This window comes from Aquarana catesbeiana, linkage group LG04 (assembly GCF_042186555.1).
Source record: "Aquarana catesbeiana isolate 2022-GZ linkage group LG04, ASM4218655v1, whole genome shotgun sequence".
Classification (NCBI taxonomy): Eukaryota; Metazoa; Chordata; class Amphibia; order Anura; family Ranidae; genus Aquarana; species Aquarana catesbeiana.
This window is the reverse complement of record NC_133327.1, coordinates 453,000,042-453,015,314: the sequence shown is the minus strand read 5'-3', so window position 1 is coordinate 453,015,314 and position 15,273 is coordinate 453,000,042.

The following is a 15,273-nucleotide window of genomic DNA, read 5'->3' as shown; positions in this document are numbered from 1 at the left end:
CCACAGCAGTTTAGGGTTCCCAAAAATGCAGTGTTAGCAGGATCAGCCCAGATACCTGCTAGCACCTGCATTTTGTCCCTCCACCCAGCCCAGCCCAGCCAAGTGCAGTACCAATCGATCACTGTCACTTACAAAACACTAAACACATAACTGCAGCGTTCGCAGAGTCAGGCCTGATCCCTGCGATCGCTAACAGTTTTTTTGGTAGTGTTTTGATACAGTCACTGACAGTCAGGAACTTTTTTACATGTAAGTCTCACTACTATATCACTAAATTTAGAACCCAAAATGGCAAATCGAAGGTACAGTAGTGAAGAGGCCTACACGTTTCTGAGCATGACAGATAGTGAAGAGGAAGTCACTCATCTGTCAGATTTAGGCTCAGAATACAAACCTGTAGACAGCAGCGGCTCCATGACAGATAGCTCTGATGACGGAGTTGTGGTCCCTGCCAAGGTCAGGCGTACCAGACCCCAATCTTCTTCTGCTGTTGAGGTGCAAGAACCGCAGGGCTCTCGTATGGAGCAGAGAAGTACTAGCGCCGCTATTCCTTCTGGTGAACTGGCAAGCAGCACCGGCCTAGTACACCCTGGTCGTACATCCAGCACTGCAGTAACACTTGGTGACGTGGCAAGTCCCATAAGTGCAGTTCAAGCTGGCAAGCACAAGTAGTGTCCCGCTAACTGGGAACCCACAACTTCTGCAGCACCCGTACTTCCCCCATTCACTGGCCAACCTGGCGTTCAGGTGGAAACAGTTGATTTTACGTCACTTGATTTTTATTCGCTGTTTTTCACCGAAGATCTCTATAGCTCTATTGTGGACCAAAGCAATTTGTATGCTGGTCAATACATTGCCACTAATCCCCAGTCCTCCCTTACCAGAGATTGGAAACCAATTGCGGTTTCCGAATTTAAGATCTTTCTGGGCCTATCCCTCCTCATGGACATAACCAAAAAGAGTGAGTTGCGGTCATATTCGTCCACTGACCCAATTCACCATATGCCCGTGTTCTCTGCTTCCATGGCCAGGGCACGATACAAGCAGATTTTGCGGTTCATGCACTTCAACAACAATGAACTCTGTCACCCTCGTCAAGACACTGGATGCGATCGGCTCTACAAAATTCGGCCCCTCGTAAACCACTTCAACCAATGTTTTGCAGACTTGTTTACTCCCCATCAAGTTGTCTGCGTTGATGAGTCCCTGATTAAGTTTTCTGGCCGCTTGTCATTCAAACAGTATCTTCCCAGAAAGCATGCCAGAGCCAGGGTCAAGATGTATAAGCTCTGTGACAGGGCCACAGGCTATACATGTAGTTTTATGGTTTACGAGGAAATAGATAGTTCAGTAGAGCAGACAAACTGCCCTGACTTCATAGGAAGCGCTGGCAAGATTGTGTGGGACTTGGTGTCACCCTTATTCGGAAAGAGGTACCACTTGTACATGGACAATTATTACATGAGCGTGCCACTTTTTAGTCACTTGTTTGATCATCAGATTGGAGCATGTGGCACCATGCGATCTAATCGCCGGGGCTTTCCCCAGCGGCTTGTAGATTTCTGTCTTAGGCTGGGGGAGAGAGCCTGCTTGAAGTGTAATAACTTGCTCGCTATGAAGTGGAGGGTTAATAAGAATGTTTTCGTTCTTACCTCCCTTCATGCAGACACGACGGTCCAAATTACTACGGTGACTGGTGTTGTGGAGAAACCCCTCTGTGTCCACAAATATAACCAAAATATGAGAGGGGTGAACCTCAAAGACCAATTGTTGGCACCGTACCTAGTTGCCTGTAAGGCCAGACACTGGTATAAAAAAGTGTCTGTGTACTTTCAATTGGCTTTGCTAAACACTTGTGCTATACAGAGCTTCAGGATGGACTGGATCCTTCCTTAAATTCCAGGAAGAGATCGTCAGAGCCCTTCTGTTTCCAGACGGTGCTCCACCTCACCTTTCCAATCCAAATGCAGTAAGCCTGCTGCATGAGAGGCATTTTCCTTATGTCCTCCCGAGTACCCCCTACCCAACGAGCCCCCCCCCCAAAGAAAATGTTGTGTCTATAGAAAGAGCGGATATAGGCGTGACTCCCGCTATTATTGTCCCTCCTGTCCTGACAATACTGGTCTTTGCATCGGTGAATGTTTTGAGCGCTACCATACACTAGTTGAGTTTTAGTATAGGGTACAGCGTTGCACAGACTAGGCTTAATTTCACAGGGTCTCCCAAGATGCCCTTGCATTTTGAGAGACCCGAACCTGGAACCGAACCATTACAGTTACAGTTAACTAAAAGTTACAGTTTTTTAATTAACAGTTACAGTTAAATAAAAGTGTAAAAAATAAAAAAGTAAAAAATAAAAATACACAAAAAAATATAAAATAAAAAAACAAAAATAGTTGATTCTCTCTCTATTGCTCTGCTCTTTTTTTACTGTATTCTATTCTGCAATGTTTTATTGTTATTATGTTTTATCATGTTTGCTTTTCAGGTATAAAATTTTTTTATACTTTACTGTTTACTGTGTTTTATTGTTAACCATTTTTTTGTTTTCAGGTACACCATTCAGCTGCAGTGCAGATTTATTTATCTTGACAGCAACAGCGTTTGCTTCCACGATACATAAAGCTGTGACACCAGCGCTGTCGGAGGTGATTTCACCACCACAGTTAAAAAAAAGAGCATATATGCCGAAGCATGGGGGCAGCAGGGGTGGAGGAGCGATTTGCTCCTAACTTTTGGGGCTGATGCCCCCATGCTTCGGCATATATATATTTTAGGCACAGGTTGCGTTAAAAAAATGTTTTATTTTTTACTATTTTTTTGTATTTGCTTTACAGGTATGGTATGTCTTACTGTTATACTTGTAGCGGTCATAATATACATATAACTTAATGTTATATTATATCTTATCAATTGGCGCCATCTAGCGGCCAAAATATAAAAGGACTGCATCTTTATTTTTTTATTGTTTGGAAGTTAACATGGAAATATTTTGTTTGTTTACATTGGGACATTAACTTGACCTACCCACAATGCCCATTAACTCCCATGAACCTCTGCAGAACTGAACTGCATTGTGGGAAGAATATAAAAGGGCTCGTTGCGGCCATCTTAGGCCTCTTGGACACGCATGGCCAGCCTGGAAGGATCTGTGTGAGGTCTCCAGCACAGCGCGGCCTACTTCCACGGAACAGCGATCCGAGCAGCAGTACTGTAATACACCAGAGAGCTGGACTGACGGCGGGGCAAAGCTGGTAAGGAGCCAGAGGAGCCTGTCGGAGTCATCTGGGAGTTCCGGAGCGTCTCGTTGTGAGGAGCGGAGCAGCACAGAAGTGCCGGTCGGCCAGAGACAGAACCCTGTGCATCAGAACGGAGTCTTCTGACAACAGAAGAAAGTCAAGTCAAGAGTATCAGATTGAGCTAATATTAGGCTTCGGGCCCATACCTCATTGAGGATTTAGTACTGAGTCTCTGGCATCAAAGTTAGTTATAGTGCTGCTGCACAAGAACTTTGCTTCTACATCTCAGCCTACTTTGTTCAAGAGTCATTAACCCTTGAATTACAAATTTACTTTATTTTTGCTAGCAGAAGAAAGAAGAAAAGAGGGACTGTTCAGTAAAATACAAGGCCTTGTGTTCCCTTACCATATTAAGTTTAATATGATGCTAAATGTGGGAGCTCTCTAAATACTGCAGTATACTTTTTCAAGTTAGTCTTTGATTTGGTATAGTTAAAGTGCGCATAGAATAGGATAGTGCTCATAGTGAGAACAATTCACTCTGACAGTTATCCTATTTACCTCATTACATCACTCACAAATTATTGCAGACACTTTAAATCTGTATAATATCTTTGTAAGATAAAGTTCAGTTGACTGTCAGACTATGTTGGTCCAATAGTACAACCATTGTAGTGTTTACCTTTTAAAACAATTACAGTAAATAAGGTTATTATTCAAGTACAACTGTGTGAGTGTTGTTTTCCTCTTCATCACCAAGCAGGAGGAGGCCAAGGTAACGACAGACAGGTATATTATATTGTGTACTGTGAACTTGCCTTTATGCTTTTGTTTTGACTGCACACTATTACACCACTGCTGTGTCAGGGGGGTTGAGATATTCAAAGGGGAAATAAAGCAGAGTAAAGGCCCAAATAAATCAGCGGCTCCTTCGGGGGTCAGTGCTACACGTGGATGCGTCGTCCAGGATTACTGTTACTCTACAAAGCAAGCCCATCCCCTTGGCACCAGTATGGACCTATCTACTGTGGTCCAGTGGTGCGCAGCAGAAGGCACCCACTCAGAAGCGAGTGTAGCGATTGAGCTCCCTGGTGAGGCCTGGGAAAAAGAACAGATCAGTCAAATTGTAAAGACATTATCCCCAGATAGAAAAGCATGGGTGATTGCCATCAAACCAGATGAAGAGACTTCTCGCACTTATGCACTGTTGGAGTGGAGAGAGGGAGTGTAAGTGTACAGCTGGGAAACAAAACAAGGTTTTACACAGATAATTGGAAAAATGTAGCGCATGGTGAACAAACAAGAGTAACGTAATAGTAATGAAAAAACAATAAAGTCCATGTATCACAAGTCCTTCAACAAGGTGTAATAGACTTAATAAGTGGTAAACAAAAGTCTGAATGGCCGATGACAAAAGGTGAGTGATGTGATGTCCAGCTGTGTGTATACACGGATGCAACAACTCAGGGTAATGGGTTTCCAAATGTTGGCAAAGGATATATTGATTGGTGCAGAAAATCAACATCAAACTAAAACGGCATCAATGGATGAGTGATAAATATATACTCTTACTAGATTTGGTGGACTCCACTGTCAGCGACATGGAGTCTTGAAAGCAGTGTGCCACCCAGGGCAGATATAAAGATATCCAGGCAATTGGAACCTCAAAGATGAACTCAGCGGAAACTCCAGGGATCACCAAGGTCAATCATCACGGGTGGAACTCATGATGGGAATCGTGGAGGTGAGATGTATCGGGTATAACAAAAACTGGACATTCGTTCCCATCAGTGTGATATGTGGAGAAAGAAATTGTGCTTCCACAGTGCGGATAAAAAGGGGTATTTTTATTTCTAAAAAACCAATGGTAATAAAACGTGATCACAATAAAATCAAGGGCAACATGGAGGATGGTATAAAGCCCGACGCGTTTCGACCTAAGGGTCTTCTACTGGGGCATGCTTGAACTCTTTGGTCCCCAAAGAGATGTAAGATCTTGTTTCATCAAACATTTGTTTGCCTGTTACATGCTATCAGTTACATGCGGAGAAAAAAGGTTAGTAGGATAATAAACAGGTCACATTTTAATGATCAGAGTCCAAGCTCAAATGGCTCAGTTTACATCACAAACTTGACAGAGGAGCCTCCCACCAATTATCTTGTGATGGGAGACTGCTCTGTGTACCCACAGCTGACACCATCGTGTCTGGTACAACTGTGTCAAGGGGCGAGATGGGGTTGCTTCTTTCTGACTCAATAATAGAAGGACCAGGCATCTCAACATTTCTTCTGGCAGTAAATTGAGTTCCTTCAGAGCATTCACCCAAAGTATTATAAGGCAACCTTCTTGGTGGGTGAATCACTCTCCTTGTACTTTGTACTTTTGGCGTCTCAGCAAACTGGCATTTTCGTCAGTTCCTTTACTTTCCTGTTCTTCGGACTCGACACCAACAGAAAAGTCCTCAGTGTCTGTTTGCAACAGAGGAGTTTGGGACTCCACTAGATCTCCTGTTGATCTGTCTTTGGATATAGGCACCACTTCTGGGCAAGTATTACCTTCCTCCATTTCAGACAGCGACACAAATTCTGGGGCCTCAGGTCTAAGAGTCCCACTATTTCCACTTCTTGGCTGAGGTGAAACACCCGCTTCAACTTCTGGTGTTTCAGATAGCCACAGCCAACTTATCTCCATCTCCTTTTCTTCCTCAGTGATTGAGGATTCAGGCTGAGACCCTGTCACTGGTCTGTGTACAACAGTGGAGGTGGATGGCATCTCCTCCTGTGCAGCAATCCTGACTGCTTCTGTGAGAGGCAGGAGGTGATTACGGTGCCAAGTCTTTATTGGCCCAGAGCTTCCTTCTGGTCGAATTTCATATACTGGAAGTCCTGGAAGTTTCTTGCACACAATATATGGTTGTGATTTCCAGCGATCAGCCAGTTTGTGTTTACCTGGCATCCCCAAATTCCTTAACAAGACTCGGTCACCAGGTTGTAAATCTTGAACCTGTACTTTGAGATCAAAGTTCTTTTTGTTTCTGTGCCCTCTGCGATCTAATGTGACTTGACCTTATCATAAGCAGTTTTCAGATTTTCCTTCAACATATCCACATATCCTCTGCGGGAAGTTGTTGAGGTATGATCCAGGCTGGTTCCAAAAGCCAAGTCCACCGGTAGTCTGGCTTTTCTTCCAAACAATAATCGGTAGGGAGAATATCCTGTGGCATCACACTTTGTGCTATTATATGCATGTACTAATGCGGTAATGTGCCTACTCCAATATGATTTTTGCTCAGATGTCAAAGTTCCCAACATATTTAACAGAGTACAATTAAATCTCTCCAGCTGAGGATCACCTTGTGGATGGTATGGAGTGGTTTTGGATTTCCGAATACCTAAAAGGCCCAACAGCTTTTGAATCAGAATACTTTCGAAATCTCTCCCTTGATCGGAATGAATTTGTTGTGGTAGACCATAATGGACAAAGAACTTCTCCACCAAAACTTTCGCCACTGTAGAGGCCTGTTGGTCTTTTGTAGGAAATGCTTGAGCATAACAAGTAAAATGATCAGTAACTATTAAAATGTTCCCCTTTCCACTTAAGTCAGATTCCACACACAGGAAATCTATACAGACCAGCTCCATCGGTCCTTGGCTCTCCAAATGGCCCATCGGGGCAGCTTTCTGAGGCAAGGTCTTCCTCTGTATACATCGGAGACATGAGTGACAATAACCCTCTACTTCTATGACAAGTACCTTACACACCTGACACTGCAGAAGTTAGAAGAGCTACAAATATGGGGCATTGGGACTCAGAGCTTTCCTTATGATGGCTACCTACCCATCAGACTTACCTTCGACCCGAGTGTGGCCGAAACCTTCGACACCTTGGCAGTGGTGTGTCCTCACCCTCCGGGGGCTGATGGAAGTTCCCTCATTATTGGGACTAACACTGATCTGGTACGAAGACTGCTTACACCACTTGTGCAGGAGAAGAACACTCCAGCCAAGAGTGTGCACACCATGCTAGCACAGGTGTACCAAGATCTTGTACAGGAACAGAAGGCCCCACACAAAGGGGTGGGAAAAATCTGGCGTCTAGACAAGAGTGAAAAGCTGGTACAACCGGGTGAAGTAGTTTGCCTAAAAGCTTCTATCAAACTAAGTTGGAGACAGCCCGGTCCCTTCATCGTCCTTGAGACGGACAAGCAGAAAGAAGACAAGGGCCTTGAAGTTATCCCCGAAGTGTTGTCAACCAAGGCGCTGAAGAGAAATAAAGGAAGAGTCTTGGTCAGTGTTCGCAACACAACCGCCTTGCCTGTGAAGGTGCCTGCCAGAGTGCTGCTGGGACAGGTCTGTCAAGCAACCCCAGTCTCACCGTATAGCATCATGGGAGAACAGGATGGAGAGATTCCCCTGGAAGAGTTCTACCCAAAGAACACACCACTTACACCTGCCTGGATGGAAAGAGCAAGGAACCAGCTCCTGAGATGAAGAGCTGCCTTCTCAAAAAGTGAGTTCGATGTAGGGCTTGCAAAGAGTGGTGAACACAAAATCCGCCTGGAAGAAGATAAACCCTTCCGAGAGAGGGTAAGGCGGATCCCGATGGGAGATCTGGAAGATCTATGGGAGCAGCTAGCAGAGCTAAAAAGGACGGGGATTATCCGAGAGTCCCAGAGTCCATATGCCTCCCCCATAGTGGTCGTAAGGAAAAAGAATGGCTCTTTGCGACTATGTATTGATTACCGGACACTAAATCAGAGAACCATCCCAGATCAGTCTACCACACCTCAGATAGAGGATGCCCTAAGGAGTCTAACAGGAGCAAAGTGGTTCAGTGTGCTAGATCTTAAGAGTGGGTACTATCAGATCTCCATGTGCCCTGAAGATAGAGAGAAGACCGCTTTTATTACTCCTGTAGGATTTTTCGAATTTAATCGAATGCCTCAAGGTCTGTCTGGAGCTCCAACAACCTTCCAGCGATTAATGGAGAAGACAGTGAGGGACATGAACCTGATCGAGGTGTTGGTCTATTTAGAAGATGTCATAGTGTTTAGCAGAACATTGGAGGAACACGAAGAACGGTTGGAGAAGGTCTTGAAGAGATTACATGACGAAGGCCTGAAGCTCTCCTTGGAGAAGTGTCACTTTTACCAACCCTCAGTGAACTACTTGGGTCACATCGTATCCACTGAAGGAGTGGCAACAGACCCACAGAAATTGGAGGCCGTTACCTCCTGGCCTAGACCGACTAATGTGACTGAATTTAGATCCTTTCTAGGATTCTGTTCTTATTACAGGCGGTTTGTGGAAGGGTTTGCTAAGATAGCCCACCCACTCACCGAGCTGTTGAAAAATCAAGACGAAATTGGCTCAGATTCAAAGGTTTGGGGAAGCCAAAGGAAGGCCCCAGAAAGAAGAAGGAATCCATCCAAGAAGAATGAACTACACAGTGTGAAGAGGCTTACAGACAGTTGAAATGGGGCCTTACCACTGCTCCGGTTCTAGCAGACCCTTCTAAGTCCTATGAATTGCATGTGGATGCCAGCTGAGAAGGGCTGGATGGAGTACTTTACCAGGAACATGATGGACAACAAAGGCCCATAGCCTACATGAGCAGAAGTATAGTCCCCGCTGAGCGGAACTACCCCACTCATAAATTGGAATTCCTGGCCTTAAAATGGGCTGTGGTGGATAAACTCAAGGATTATTTGTATGGTGCAGAGTTCGTGGTTAAGACAGACAATAACCCACTTACTTACCTACTTACCACAGCAAAGCAGAATGCCACGGGCCATAGGTGGTTGGCTGCACTCTCATTCACATTCAGCTTGAAATATAGACCAGGAATAGGAAATAGAGATGCTGATGCATTATCAAGACAACCTCACTGTTCCCAGGGTCAAGAAGAGGAATGGACTCAGCTCACCCCAGAAGGAGTCAGGGCCCTTTGTGATGGAGCACAACAGCAAACTAAAGGTGGGGCTAGAGCAGAAGAAGTTGGAGTGTCTGCTGCCGGAGTTCCTAAGTGTTACTGTGATGTCACCCAAATTGCAGAAGAAGGTTTACCAAAGCTGTCCAGGAGGGATCTTAGGTTGGATCAACAACAAGACCCACTTTGTAGCCTGGCGCTGGAAGCTTTAGAGAGAAAACACCCTGACTTATTCCTCAAAAGCACTGAAAAGGAAGCTTGTGTCTTACACAAAGAGTGGGATCGTCTACAGCTCAAACAGGGGGTGGTCTACCGAAGGGGCCCCTCTGAAGATGGTGAAGAAAAGTGGCAATTGTTCTTACAGGAGAAGCACTGAGAGAAGGTATTGATCGGTCTACATGACCACCATGGCCATTTGGGAGCAGAAAGGACTTTCCAGCTGGTGAAGGACAGGTTCTACTGGGCCTATATGAGGACAGAAGTAGAGGGCTATTGTCACTCATGTCTCCGATGTATACAGAGGAAGACCTTGCCTCAGAAAGCTGCCCCGATGGGCCATTTGTAGAGCCAAGGACCGATGGAGCTGGTCTGTATAGATTTCCTTGTGTGGAATCTGACTTAAGTGGAAAGGGGAACATTTTAATAGTTACTGATCATTTTACTCGTTATGCTCAAGCTTTTCCTACAAAAGACCAACAGGCCTCTACAGTGGCGAAAGTTTTGGTGGAGAAGTTCTTTGTCCATAATGGTCTACCACAACGAATTCATTCCGATCAAGGGAGAGATTTCGAAAGTATTCTGATTCAAAAGCTGTTGGACCTTTTAGGTATTTGGAAATCCAAAACCACTCCATACCATCCACAAGGTGATCCTCAGCCGGAGAGATTTAATTGGACTCTGTTAAATATGATTGGAATCTGAACAAAAATCATATTGGAGTAGGAACATTACCGCATTAGTACATGCATATAATAGCACAAAGTGTGATGCCACAGGATATTCTCCCTACCAGACTACTGGTGGACTTGGCTTTTTGAACCATCCTGGATCATACCTCAACAACCTCTCACAGAGGATATGTGGATAGGTTGAAGGAAAGTCTGAAAACTGCTTATGATAAGGCTCAAGTCACATCAGATTGCAGAGGGCACAGAAACAAAAAGAACTTTGATCTCAAAGTACGGGTTCAAGATTTACAACCTGGTGACCGAGTCTTGTTAAGGAATTTGGGGATCCAGGTAAACACAAACTGGCTGATCGCTGGAAATCACAACCATATATTGTGTGCAAGAAACTTCCAGGACTTCTAGTATATGAAAGTCGCCAAAGGAAGCTTGGCACCGTAATCACCTCCTGCCTCTCACAGAAGCAGTCAGGATTGCTGCACAGGAGGAGATGCCATCCACCTCCACTGTTGTACACAGACCAGTGACTAGGTCTCAGCCTGGATCCTCAATCACTGAGAAAGAAGAGGAGATGGAGATAAGTTGGCTGTGGCCATCTAAAACAAAAGACTTTTCTGTTGGTGTCGAGTCCGAAGTACAGGAAAGTAAAGGAATTGACGAAAATGCCAGTTTGCTTGAGACGCCAAAAGTACAGAGAACAAAGAGAGTGATTCACCCACCAAGAAGGTTGACTTATAATACTTTGGGTGAATGCTCTGAATGGACTCAATTTACTGCCAGAAGAAATGTTGAGATGCCTGGTCCTTCTATTATTGAGTCAGAAAGAAGCAACCCCATCTCGCCCCTTGACACAGTTGTACCGGACACGATGGTGTCAGCTGTGGGTACACAGAGCAGTCTCCCATCACAAGATAATTGGTGGGAGGCTCCTCTGTCAAGTTTGTGTTGTAAACTGAGCCATTTGAGCTTGGACTCTGATCTTTAAAATGTGACCTGTTTATTATCCTACTAACCTGTTTTCTCCACATGTAACTGATAGCAGGTAACAGGCAAACAAATGTTTGATGAAACAAGATCTTACATCTCTTTGGGGACCAAAGAGTTCAAGCAGGGGGAATGTGTAGCGGTCATAATATACATATAACTGAATGTTCTATTATATCGTATGAATATAAAAGGACTGCATTTTATTTTTTTATTGCTTGGAAGTTGACATAGAAGTGTTTTGTTTGTTTACATTGGGACATTAACTTGACCTACCCACAATGCCCATTAACTCCCATGAACCTCTGGAGAACTGAACTGCATTGCGGGAAGATTATAAAAGGGCTGGGTGCGGCCATCTTAGGCCTCTTGGACACGCATGGCCAGCCTGGAAGGATCTGTGTGAGGTCTCCAGCACAGAGTGACCTACTTCCACGGAACAGCGATCTGAGCAGCAGTACTGTGATACACCAGAGAGCTAGACTGATGGCAGGGCAAGACTGAGAAGGAGCCAGAGGAGCCTGTCGGAGTCATCTGGGAGTTCCGGAGCATCTCGTTGTGAGGAGCAGAGCAGCGCAGCAGTGCCGGCCGGCCGGAGACAGAAACCTGTGCATCAGAACGGAGTCTTCTGACAACACTGTCCTGGTTGGGTGGGAGGGCTGTTGCCCAAAAGCTTCTTGATGCACTTTTACACATCCCTCTGTACAAGACAGAGTTGCTGGAACCCAAAGTCCCACAAGCAAAGTCAAGAGTATCAGACTAAGTTAATATTAGGCTTCGGGCTCCTACCTCATTGAGGATTTAGTACTGAGTCTCTGGCATCAAAGTTAGTTATAGTGCTGCTGCACAAGAACTTTGCTTCTACATTTCAGCCTACTTTGATCAAGTAACCCTTGGATTACAAATTTACTTTATTTTTGCTAGCAGAAGAAAGAAGAAAAGAGAGACTGTTCAGTAAAATACAAGGCCTTGTGTTCCCTTACCATATTAAGTTTAATATGATGCTAAATGTGGGAGCTCTCTAAATACTGCAGTATACTTTATCAAGTTAGTCTTTGATTTGGTATAGTTAAAGCGTGCATAGAATAGGATAGTGCTCATAGTGAGAACAATTCACTCTGACAGTTATCCAATTTACCTCATTACATCACTCACAAATTATTGCAGACACTTTAAATCTGTATAATATCTTTGTAAGATAAAGTTCAGTTGACTGTCAGACTATGTTGGTCTAACAGTACAACCATTGTAGTGTTTACCTTTTAAAACAATTACAGTAAATAAGGTTATTATTCAAGTACAACTGTGTGAGTGTTGTTTTCCTCTTCATCCCCAAGCAGGAGGAGGCCAAGGTAATGACAGACAGGTATATTATATTGTGTACTGTGAACTTGCCTTTATGCCTTTGTTTTGACTGCACACTATTACACCACAGCTGTGTCAGGGGGGTTGAGATATTCAAAGGGGAAATAAAGCAGAGTACAGGCCCAAATAAATCAGCAGCTCCTTTGGGGGTCAGTGCTACATACTATAATGTTACTTTGTTTTATTGTTAACCATCATTTGCTTAGCAAATACGCCATTCTGCTGCAGAGCGGATTTATTTATCTTGACAGCAACAGCGTTTGCTCCCATTTGCTCTACATAAAGCCATGACTCCAGCGCTGTCAGAGGTGATTTCACCACCACAGTAAAAAAAAGGGCATATATGCCGAAGCATGAGGGCAGCAGGGGTTTGGAGCAATTTGCTCCTAACTTTTGGGGCGAATGCCCCCATGCTTCGGCATATATAAATGGTGCATGTATGCCCATCATTAGAAGTGGGTGGATGCCGGGCGTCGCCCCTCGGGTGGGCTCTATGCTAAAATACTAGCCACTAGAATAAAAAGATTGATGTCACTATGGGTAAACCCAAACCAGACTGGGTTTGTCCCTGGGAGAGAAGGAAGGGATAATAGCATAAAAACAATCTTGATGTTGCGAGGGAAGAATATCAACATCTCTCCAACTCTACTCCTGTCAATCGATGCAGAAAAAGCATTTGACAGGGTAGACTGGGGATTTACGATGACTACGTTACAACATCTTGGATTGGGGCCTAAAATAATTAAGTGGATCAATAATCTTTATAAAGGGCCTACGGCAAGAGTAAGGGTATATGGGAAGATGTCGCCAGTGTTCGAAATGTTCAACGGAACGCGGCAAGGATGCCCGCTCTCGCCTCTCCTATATGTACTGTCATTGGAGACCCTGCAAAACAACCAAGGGATAGAGGGGGTGAGAGTCGAGGAAAAAGAACATAAAGTTGCGGCCTATGCCGATGATATCCTTGTGTACGTGACTAAAGCCAGAGCGACCCTGATAAACATCCTGACAGAAGTGGATAAGTATGGTGAGATTTCAAACTTCAAAATAAACCCCATAAAAACAGAAATATTGAACCTCGGATTAGGGAAGAAAGACGTCCTGGCCCTTCAAAAAGAATTCCCATTTATGTGGGTGAAAGGAGAACTACCCTACCTGGGAATTAAATTAACACCATCACTTGGGAAAATTTATCCTGCAAATTACATTCCATTATTAAATGAGATCAAGGCAGAAGTCAAGAAGATAAATACACAATCAATATCTTGGATTGGAAGAGTCAACAAGCTCAAAATGGTAATATTACCAAAAATATTGTACAAATTCTAAATGTTACCAATAGGGATCCCACAGAGCTTCTTCAAAATTATACAAAAAAATATTGACAAAATATATTTGGCAAAATAAAAAACCGAGATTAAAATTTGCATTAATTTCCAGGAAAAGACAGCACGGGAGTTTAGCAGCACCTGATATTTTTAGGTATTACAAAGCGGTAATCCTAGCACGTATGATTGAGTGGACAAAAGAAAACAAAGAAAAAAAATGGATAGAGATAGAAAACACTTTAAGTAAAACCACGCTTCACAAAAATATCTGGATTTCAAACAAATATAGAACACTAGATCCTAACTCTCACGATTTGACAAAAAAACGTATTCAGAATCTGAGATGCACTATACCGGAAACAAAAGTGGGCACACAACTCACCGCTAACTGCCCTCACGGGAACACATTTTTTTACACCGGGTGAAGATATAGTCCGAAGACTTGGAATAAAGAATCCACAAATTAAAGATATTATTAGAAGAGGGAAGATGAAATCTGCACAAGAATTGGAGATTAAATTTGGTGGGAAATTACGTGAATGGGAATTTTTTCCTTGTCAAAAGAAGTTTATTGAGTATACAATGTTATAAAGATACATAAAGTAAGTTTACAAGGATCTATAAAGTAAGCTCATTGTTTTACAGTATGGTTTATATAGGTAAATATCATGAAATTTCAAATATTAAACATTGGGTTCACGTAAACCTAAATTAAAGATATATATCATTTCCTTAGTTACTTTTGTAGGTATTTAAATGATTTATACCTACTATACATATTGTTTACAAGTAGAGTGTATATAGGTCAAATAAATTCTGATAATGAGCTTTAATCGTAAGGTGGAGAAAAGGAAAGAGAAAGAAGAAAAAGGGTAGAAAGGTAGAGGTATGGTCCACAAGGTTGTCCCGCTCGTCAGTTTATTATTCTTTTTAGTTCTCTTTGAAGCCTTAGAATGGGTGTCTCTGTAAGTCATTTAATCTGTTACCATGGCAACAGGACAGAGTCATTGAAGTTTGACAGGAACTGTTGTTTTATCCAAGGATGCCAAAGTTTTTCAAATTTTGGAATTTGATTTTGATCGATGGCTACCATCTTAGCATGGGACATTGTATTATTCATTCTGTGAATTGTTTCTGCTAGTACCAATGTAGGAGATTTCCATGCCTTGGCCACTGTTTGTTTTGCAGCCGTTATTAGTTGTATCATAAGTTTGAATTGAGAGAGTGTTAACCATTCCGATTTTAGATTAAGAAAAAGTTAAATATGGATCTGGTTGTATTATTTTTTAAAATATTTTAGATGCAATCACGAAGACTTCCTTCCAGAAGGTTTGGATTACTGGGCACGTCCACCATATGTGTAAATATGTGCCTATTTCTGGGCATCCTCGAAAACAAATAGCTGAGGTATTAGGTGAATATTTTGCCACTCTAGCGGGTACAAGGTACCAGCGAGTTAGGACTTTATAATTTGTCTCCAGTGCTAAGATGTTGGGTCAAGATGACTTAGATGTGAGCCATAT